We start from the raw sequence: 8,229 nt of genomic DNA, 5'->3' as shown, positions 1-8,229 counted from the left end.
TGCACAGCAATAAGTAACTTATATTGGGGAAATAGGTGAAATAACCGACAGCATTTAGCCTACTTGTTAAATGAAAAACTTGCATAGCCTTGTGAAACGAGAAGGCTACAATCCTCTCCGTTTTCTTTTTAGTAGGCTATCATCATGAAAAGGAGCAGGAAGGACATTACGTCCTTTTTTGCCCCAGTAGGGAAAAAGCCCCATCAAGAGAGTGAGGGAGATGGAGATGAAGGGAGAAGTGAAAGAGCTCAGGAGCAGGAGGAGAGAGAACCAGAGGAGGAGAGAGAACCAGAGGAGGAGAGAGAGCCAGAGGAGGAGAGAGAACCAGAGGAGGAGAGAGAGCCAGAGGAGGAGAGAGAGCCAGAGGAGGAGAGAGAGCCAGAGGAGGAGAGACAGACAGAGGAGGAGAGACAGACAGAGGAGGAGAGACAGACAGAGGAGGAGAGACAGAGAGAGGAGGAGAGACAGACAGAGGAGGAAAGTGAAAGGCAGTCTGAGAGTCAGGAGGAGGCCTATGAGGGACAACCAGATTCATGCATGTCAAGTACAGCACCATCAGGTAGGTGTGTGTGTGTGTGTGTGTGAGAGAGAGAGAGAGAGAGAGAGAGAGAGAGAGAGAGAGCAGTGTAGACTAGTTAAATTAATAATGATAAATTAATGTTGCACTCTCATATTTACTCATCTTTCTCCAGATATCAGCAAGTGCATGGATGACACTCCAGTGCAGCCACATATAAAGAACTTTCCTAACACACTGATGGGAGACAGGAAGCGCAGTTTCCGGGCCAACTGGTATGAAACACACCCCTGGATTGAATATTCTGTGATGATGGACTCAGCATTTTGCTATGCATGCCGCCATTTTAGCCCAGCAAATTGTTCAGCAACTGTATTTGACTCACCATTGGGTTTTAGAAACTGGAAAAAAGCAACTGAAAGAGAGGGAGGTTTTTCAGTGCATACAAAATCTGACAGGCACAAGCAAGCAATGATTGCATGGAGGGATTACCAGAGGTCTGTCAAAAATAATGCAACACTGGCAAACGTCCTTAATAAGGAGCACACTAAACAAGTAAAAGAAAATAGAGACTACATCAGAACAATCGGTGAAGTGCTGTTGCTTACAGCTAGACAAAACATTGCACAGCGAGGACATGATGAATCTGATGAATCTGACAACAAAGGTAACTTCAGAGAAATTCTTGATACTGTTGCCAATCATGATGCGGCTGTTAAACACAGATTGACCACCATTCATAATGCAAAATATACAAGCAAAATAATTCAGAATGAGGTGCTGGATTGTTTGGCTGAAATGGTCCGGTCAGAAATCATTGAAGAAGTAAAAGAGAGTGAATTCTTCAGCGTCATGGCAGATGAAACAAAAGATGTGTCAAAGCAAGAACAGATTTCTTTCATACTCCGTTACTATTATAATGGAGTTATTAAGGAGAGTTTTCTTCATTTTGAATGTGCAGAGCGGCTTGATGCTGCAGGGCTTACAGAAAAAATAGTCAACCTATTGGAACGTCATGGGCTTGACTATAAAAACAACCTGATAGGCCAAGCATATGATGGCGCAGCTGTAATGAGTGGGAAACATTCAGGGGTACAGGCGAGAATCAGACAGCAAGCAAAATATGCCTTCTACGTCCACTGCAGTGCACACTGTCTGAATTTAGTGCTAGTTGATGCTGTCAAAGCTGTACCAGAGGCAGAAGAATTCTTTGCTTTGTTACAGAGGCTTTATGTTTTCACTTCTGGATCATATGTGCACCCCAAATGGCTGGCTGTACAAAAGGAAATGTATGGCAGCACAAGAGAGCTCCAACAATTAAGTGACACACGATGGGCAAGTCGATTTTTAGCTCTTCGTACCATAATGGATAGATTACCTGCTCTTAAACGGGTGCTGCAAGAGATGGCACAAGAGCGCAAAGGAGAAAAATCTTCTGAGGCCCGTGGTCTTCTGGCCCAGATTGACTTGGAGTTTGTCGTGCATCTAGTTACACTTCGTAAAGCGTTTGGGGAAACAAAGCTTCTTTCTGATATGCTCCAGTCAGCAACCCTTGACCTTTCAAGAGCTGTTGATTTAGTTGAAGCTTTAGTTCAGACTTTGAATGATTTCAGGCAGGAGTCATTCTTTGACAACATATGGGACGAAGTGTTGACTATTTGTGAGCAGTGTGATGCTGCCACACAGTCAGTGCCAAAACGGCAAAGAAACCTAAGCTCCAGACTCTGTGAATACCACATACTAAGCACTGTTGGTCAGAGGGAGCTAGAATGTGATAAAGAAACATTTCGGACTTCTTTTTTCTATCCTGTCATTGATTGTATGCTTAGTGAATTAAGCAAACGTTTCTCAAAGACCAATTGTGAGCTGATGTGTAGTATCAGGTCTCTCAACCCCAAGAGTGATGCATTTTTAAAAGACACCACTTTGTTTGAGTTTGGTCGTTTGTATGATGCTAATATTGATGACCTGGGACATGAGCTGCATCAATTCAAGAGACTTTTAGAAAGAAAAGTACAGAGTGGTGTGATTGAGAAGCCATCAGATACAGTGGCATTGACACGTTTCATTGAGCCATATAAAGAAGTGTTTTTTGAGCTATTTAAACTATGCAAAATAGCTGTGGCACTTCCAGTGAGTTCCGCCTCTTGTGAGCGGAGTTTCTCCACCTTGAAACTGGTGAAGACCTACCTCCGGTCCACCATTAGTGAAGAGCGTCTAAGCAATCTTGGGGTGCTCAGCATTGAATCCACAAGGTCCAAGGCTTTGAACCTTGATGCATTTGTAGATAGGTTCTCAAGGAGTCACAAACGCAGAATCTTGTTGTTGTAGTGTTTCAGCCTACTGTGTTGATACTGTGTGATATAGACCACTGTATGTGAATTTATTTTTTTCTGGTTTCAGAGAGATGATGGTTTCAAGGTTTATTGAGCACACTTTATTTTATGTTTAATCATTCATTCATTAATTCATTCAATGTATTAATGCTCAATGTATTTTGTTTTGGATTTTGAATAAACTAAACATTTTGAACGCTTAAATGTTGCCCTGTTTTCTCCTTATATGTGCCCCCCTGAAAAAACTCTGGCCCCTGCTTGGCCCCCCTGGTAATTTTGGTCTAGAACCGCCACTGGATCCCGGTGATAAATGAATTATTTAATATCCCAGAACACGACTGTGTCCCCTGAACACCGGCCAATATATTATTAGGTTGGATGTTTAAGGTAAAATGTAAATTATGTCACTCAGATCAAAGCTACACTCAGCAAGGATCAGCCTCACGTGGGACTGATGAAAATTACAAACAATGTAAAAGTGTTTCTTGCTGACGGACAGACTCTCATTCTCATCCTTTTTTTTACTTTAATAATATCCATAATAAATCTGTATGGTGGTAAAAACAGATCACGAAAAGGAAAAAAACTTCTAGAGCGATCTTTCTCTTAATTTATTATAAATATTGTCGTGTTCCCTGATTATATTATTGCTACTTCATAACACTAGGTGGCAGTGTTGTAAAGCACATACTGTTGAGTTAGCAAAAAGCAGAGAAAGAGAGATTCAAGATGGCAACTACTGAAGTGTAGTCTACAATATGATCTGCTGAACTATGTTTTGTTGTATATGCTATTCTGTTAAGTAAACAGTATTAAGCTCTACACTCCGGCCTTGTTATTCGCGTGTCAACACTACAAATGTAGACATATGCTGACATATGCATCAGCTGCTGCGTCTATTCAAAAAGTCAGGGGGCGGGGCCACCGCTAAAAGACCTCCGCACGGGATGCTCTCGTGTATCCTCGCTTGTGCCTCCTCCGATATGCCTCCTCTATCCTCTATCTTCTATCCTCCGAGCACAAATAAGAGCTTTGGGACTGTCGTAAAGATGGCGCCCGCGAAAAAACTTCAGGTACAAGCGAGGATAGAGGATAGAGGAGACTAAAATTAAGGGACATGAGACGCCGCCTGAGAGACCTGTCGACCCCGTTCACAAGACACGCCTATAAACCACACAGGCGAAGAAGTTATTTCTCCTTTGGGTTGCCACCTCTTGTAAATTAGTGAATTTGTGTTCGGACTTTACTGAATTTTTGATCCTTGGCTGTGTTTGACGCTTTAACGAGCTGGTATAGTATACATATTGTTTAATGCCTGATGTTTAATCAATAATATGTTTGAGTTTACAAAGGGAAATCGCCAGTTATATTCGACAGTGTTTCTTGCATGCATCAACAGAAATTAATTCTTAAACCAGGAATTAAGTTAGCATGGGGTTTTGGTTAGATGCTTGAAATAATGTCTGTGGTTAACACAAGCTTGATATGTTCTTGTATGTTGTTCGAAATAAATACTTAGGTATTCACGTGTCCTTAAAAAAGTCATACTAATAAATACTACCCTTGCTAGATAGCATGTAGCTCGGGCCAGTGGCGCAATGGATAACGCGTCTGACTACGGATCAGAAGATTCTAGGTTCGACTCCTGGCTGGCTCGAAATCTTTTCTTGTAAGAAAGAGTTGTCAACCGAATTACTGCACTTTTTGCGTAGAACAAGTTTGACCTACGTATTTGTATTTTTGCGCATCAACACTAGTGGTAACTAGTTTTTGCTATCATAGTATAAGATATATCATATAATTTTGTAACATGGACTGAATGATGGTCGGATGCACATATGCATTTAGCAGTAAGGCTTTTGTGCAGCTAGCCCTTTTTTTTAAAAGATATAACAAAATATAAAGTAAAATATATAGCATCCTGACGTCTGGACCTTTTCAGAGCCACATAACGACGAGTATAATGCTGGAGATGGAAGCTGCAACTTCAATACTTGAATAAACGGGTGTGAGAGACAGCACACTGTTAATCTTCTTTCTAGACGTCAAGCATGGTATCTTCTTCATGAAACTACATAATAATAATAATAATAATAATAATAATAATAATGTACATACATTTATTATACATATTGTTTGCATGTGTATATATTTATTACAATGAACACTCACTGATTGCACAGATTTTATGACTTCATTGGTTGTTTTTATTTATTTGTAATAAATTTGTATTAACATGACTCCGTACAATAAGTGTTATTTTTCATTCAAATACAATAGTCATCATAATATAAGATAGTCAGGTATGCATCATATCAAAGGGCCAAGTTGCAAGTTATTGTAGTTCTGCAACAAAGGAGTATGTGATATTTACAGTCAATGCTTTGGATAGACAATATACAAGGTTTACATAAAAAGAATGATAACTTTATACCTTTCATATTACTGGCAATAGACTATAATTGTGCTAAACAAAATATTTTAATATTAACACACAGTGTTGGTAAGCATGTTATATTATAACGTTAACAGTGATTCAATGTGATAAACTAAATACTGAAATGTTTATATACAGCACACACTGCTTAATTAATACCATTACTTGAACACAACCGACAATATTGACATATCGCTTGGACAGCATTAATAATAAAACTAATCAGTGGTAAATTATCATCTTTACAGCAGCAACGTTAAATGATCCACGGGGACGATAAAGTTAGACGTTAGAACAACTATAACGTTAGTTATTTGAGTATTTGACGAGGTTGTCTTAATAACATTCATTTGTATTGGGAAAATATACGTTATTGTAGAGTATAACCATCTATATATTTGTAGTTTGCCAAATTTTAATTAAACTTTCTGGGAGATACGGGATTCGAAACATGAACGCAAAGGTATTTGTCACCTGTCAGTAGAGCTAGGCCGTCAAGTGAGAACCAATCAAATCGCTAATCGCTACCAAGAATTCTACCAAGAATTGACCAATCAGATGTCGCCCCACTACCAAGAATTGCGAAAACCAATCACCTCTCGCCGAGGGCTACCAAGATATGACCAATCGCAATCGGTATCGCTACCAAGATTGGTGATGAAGCCCCACCCCCAAATTTGAACGTCAAGTCCTTTGAGCGTCGCTACGTTCGGACCGACATCTTTTGCTGTATTTACTGTAAGTTCCGTCTCACTCTATTGTTCCAAAGTGTTAATATCAATTTATTATGTGAAATTCAGATGTGCTATACTTACGGCGCTAGCTATCCAACACCCTAGCGTTAATTATGAACATTTCATTCATTTGCGTTGCATGTAACCTAGCTGACAGTAGCTGTAAACCAACGACTGTAAGATTAACAGACGGACAATTCTCCATTTATTATCAGCTAGCAGCTATCATAACTATGATTATTTCAGCATGCTTCCAGCAGTTACAAATGTGAGCTTGTTTGCATAGGAAATCGTTTAACGTTACTATACTGTTATTAACGGGCTGGCCAGTTGTTAACAATGGGGCTACTGTAGTTGTTAACGCCTTTCAGCAAAACAAGATAGAAGTAGTCACACAGTTTACCAACGTAATATATGCTTTTATTCTTTATTTTCAGTTATCTAAAAAATGCCAAAACGGATATGTATAGATAAATCAATATATTAGGATGGTTTGATGAATATGCTAATTTATTATATTATGTAGTAAAGTATACAAAAAGCAAAGAATCATGAAATTAAAAAAGAAGATGAAAAGGCATATAAAACAAATACATTGTATGGACAGAAAAATATATTTATAAGGCAGATACACTGTTAAAGTTGGAATCATTTTGTGTTCAGACACATGGATCTTTTCATTTTATTTATATGTGCTTTAAATTTCACTGTGATATGTTTGGAAGAGATTGATCAATAAAGTTTTGAGAAGATATACACGTTATCTATCAAGAATAAATCACATTGTCTTAATAATTTCATGAAAAGAGGTAAAAGAATACTTAATTCTAACTTTATTTCTATTTTTTCCAGCAATTTCCTGTCGAGTGATCTATCGTTGCCAAACCTGCCTGCCCCTGACTAACCTGCCTCGTCGTTCTCCCGTCACATTTCTGTCTCTGACCACGATCTCCGTTTTAACCCCTCACTGCTGTTTGCCTGCTGGTGTGGCATCCTGCTGCTACACTGCCTTATTGCAACTTGCTGGACTTCCACGAGAGGTCAGACATCTCAGCCTCAAGAGACTCTGTGATTAAGTCTGTTTTCAGACCAAGCAGTTATACAGTTCAGTTATACAGAATTTGATCCTAAATTTAGGAAGAGGGGGGATGGTTTTGCCAGCCTCTTTGATTCTGAGGATGCAAAGAAGGTGAAGGGGGATCCCTTTCCCTGCCTAGCTTCCTACCCACCTGCATCTGCCGACGCCAATCTTCCCACCTTACCATTTACAATAAACACTCTTGTTACCTGACCACTGCCTCTGCCTCCTTCCCTGCTCCTGAGTCCACCAAACCCGGCCCTGACACTATTCCTAGTAATAATAATAATCTTATTCTAGTAATAATAATAACAACAACAATCTATTCCTAGTATTAATAATAATAATAATAATATATTCCTATTAATAATAATACTCTAATTCTAGTAGTAGTAATAATAACAATCTATTCCTAGTATTAATAATAATACTCTTCTAGTAATAATAATAATATATTCCTATTATTGACACTGATCTATTTCTAGTAATAATAATCTATTTTATTATTATTATTATTATTATTATTAATAATAATAATAATAATATATTCTTGTATTATTCATAAAAATCTATTCTAGTAATTATATTCTATTCAGTTGCACTGTGTGTGAATATATATATATATATATATTTATATGCTGTCCTGTTTTTATATTTACATATATATATACACTGTTCTGTTTTTTGTATATATTAATGTGTATTGTTAAACTTTTCTATTCTGTAGACTCACTGGAATTGCAAATTGACTGAATTATTGTTTACATGTGTATATATTTATTACAATGAACACTCACTTATTGCACTGATTTTATTACTGCACTGGTTTTTATTTGTTTGTAATAAACTTGAATTAACACGACTCAGTACAATAAGTGGTATTTTTCATTCAAATAAAATATACATCATAATATAATAGTCATTTATTAGTCCTATGCACAAGAGGAAATTTAAGTGTTTAGAATAAATAAAAACAATAGCAAAAAAACAGAATAGAATAAGGACACTTAAAAAGTTAAAAAGAAGATTAGTTGGCAGGTAAGGTACAGTGGCAAGATGATGGTAATTATACTGATGATATGATGGTATTGTTATTGTGACTCGACAGTATATAATAATTGTACAGT

The 8,229-nt window shown here is 37.7% G+C and overlaps 1 non-coding gene across 1 annotated transcript; it reads left to right on the top strand.

Annotated features, from left to right (window-relative positions):
- Positions 1 to 4,437: 4,437 nt before the first annotated feature.
- Positions 4,438 to 4,510, top strand: trnar-acg (transfer RNA arginine (anticodon ACG)). Its single transcript has one exon. It is a non-coding gene; the product is annotated as a tRNA-Arg (tRNA).
- The last annotated feature ends 3,719 nt before the right edge of the window (positions 4,511 to 8,229 follow it).

The sequence above is a fragment of the Centropristis striata genome, chromosome 6 (assembly GCF_030273125.1).
Source record: "Centropristis striata isolate RG_2023a ecotype Rhode Island chromosome 6, C.striata_1.0, whole genome shotgun sequence".
Lineage (NCBI taxonomy): Eukaryota > Metazoa > Chordata > Actinopteri > Perciformes > Serranidae > Centropristis > Centropristis striata.
This window is presented reverse-complemented; position numbering and strand designations above follow the sequence as displayed.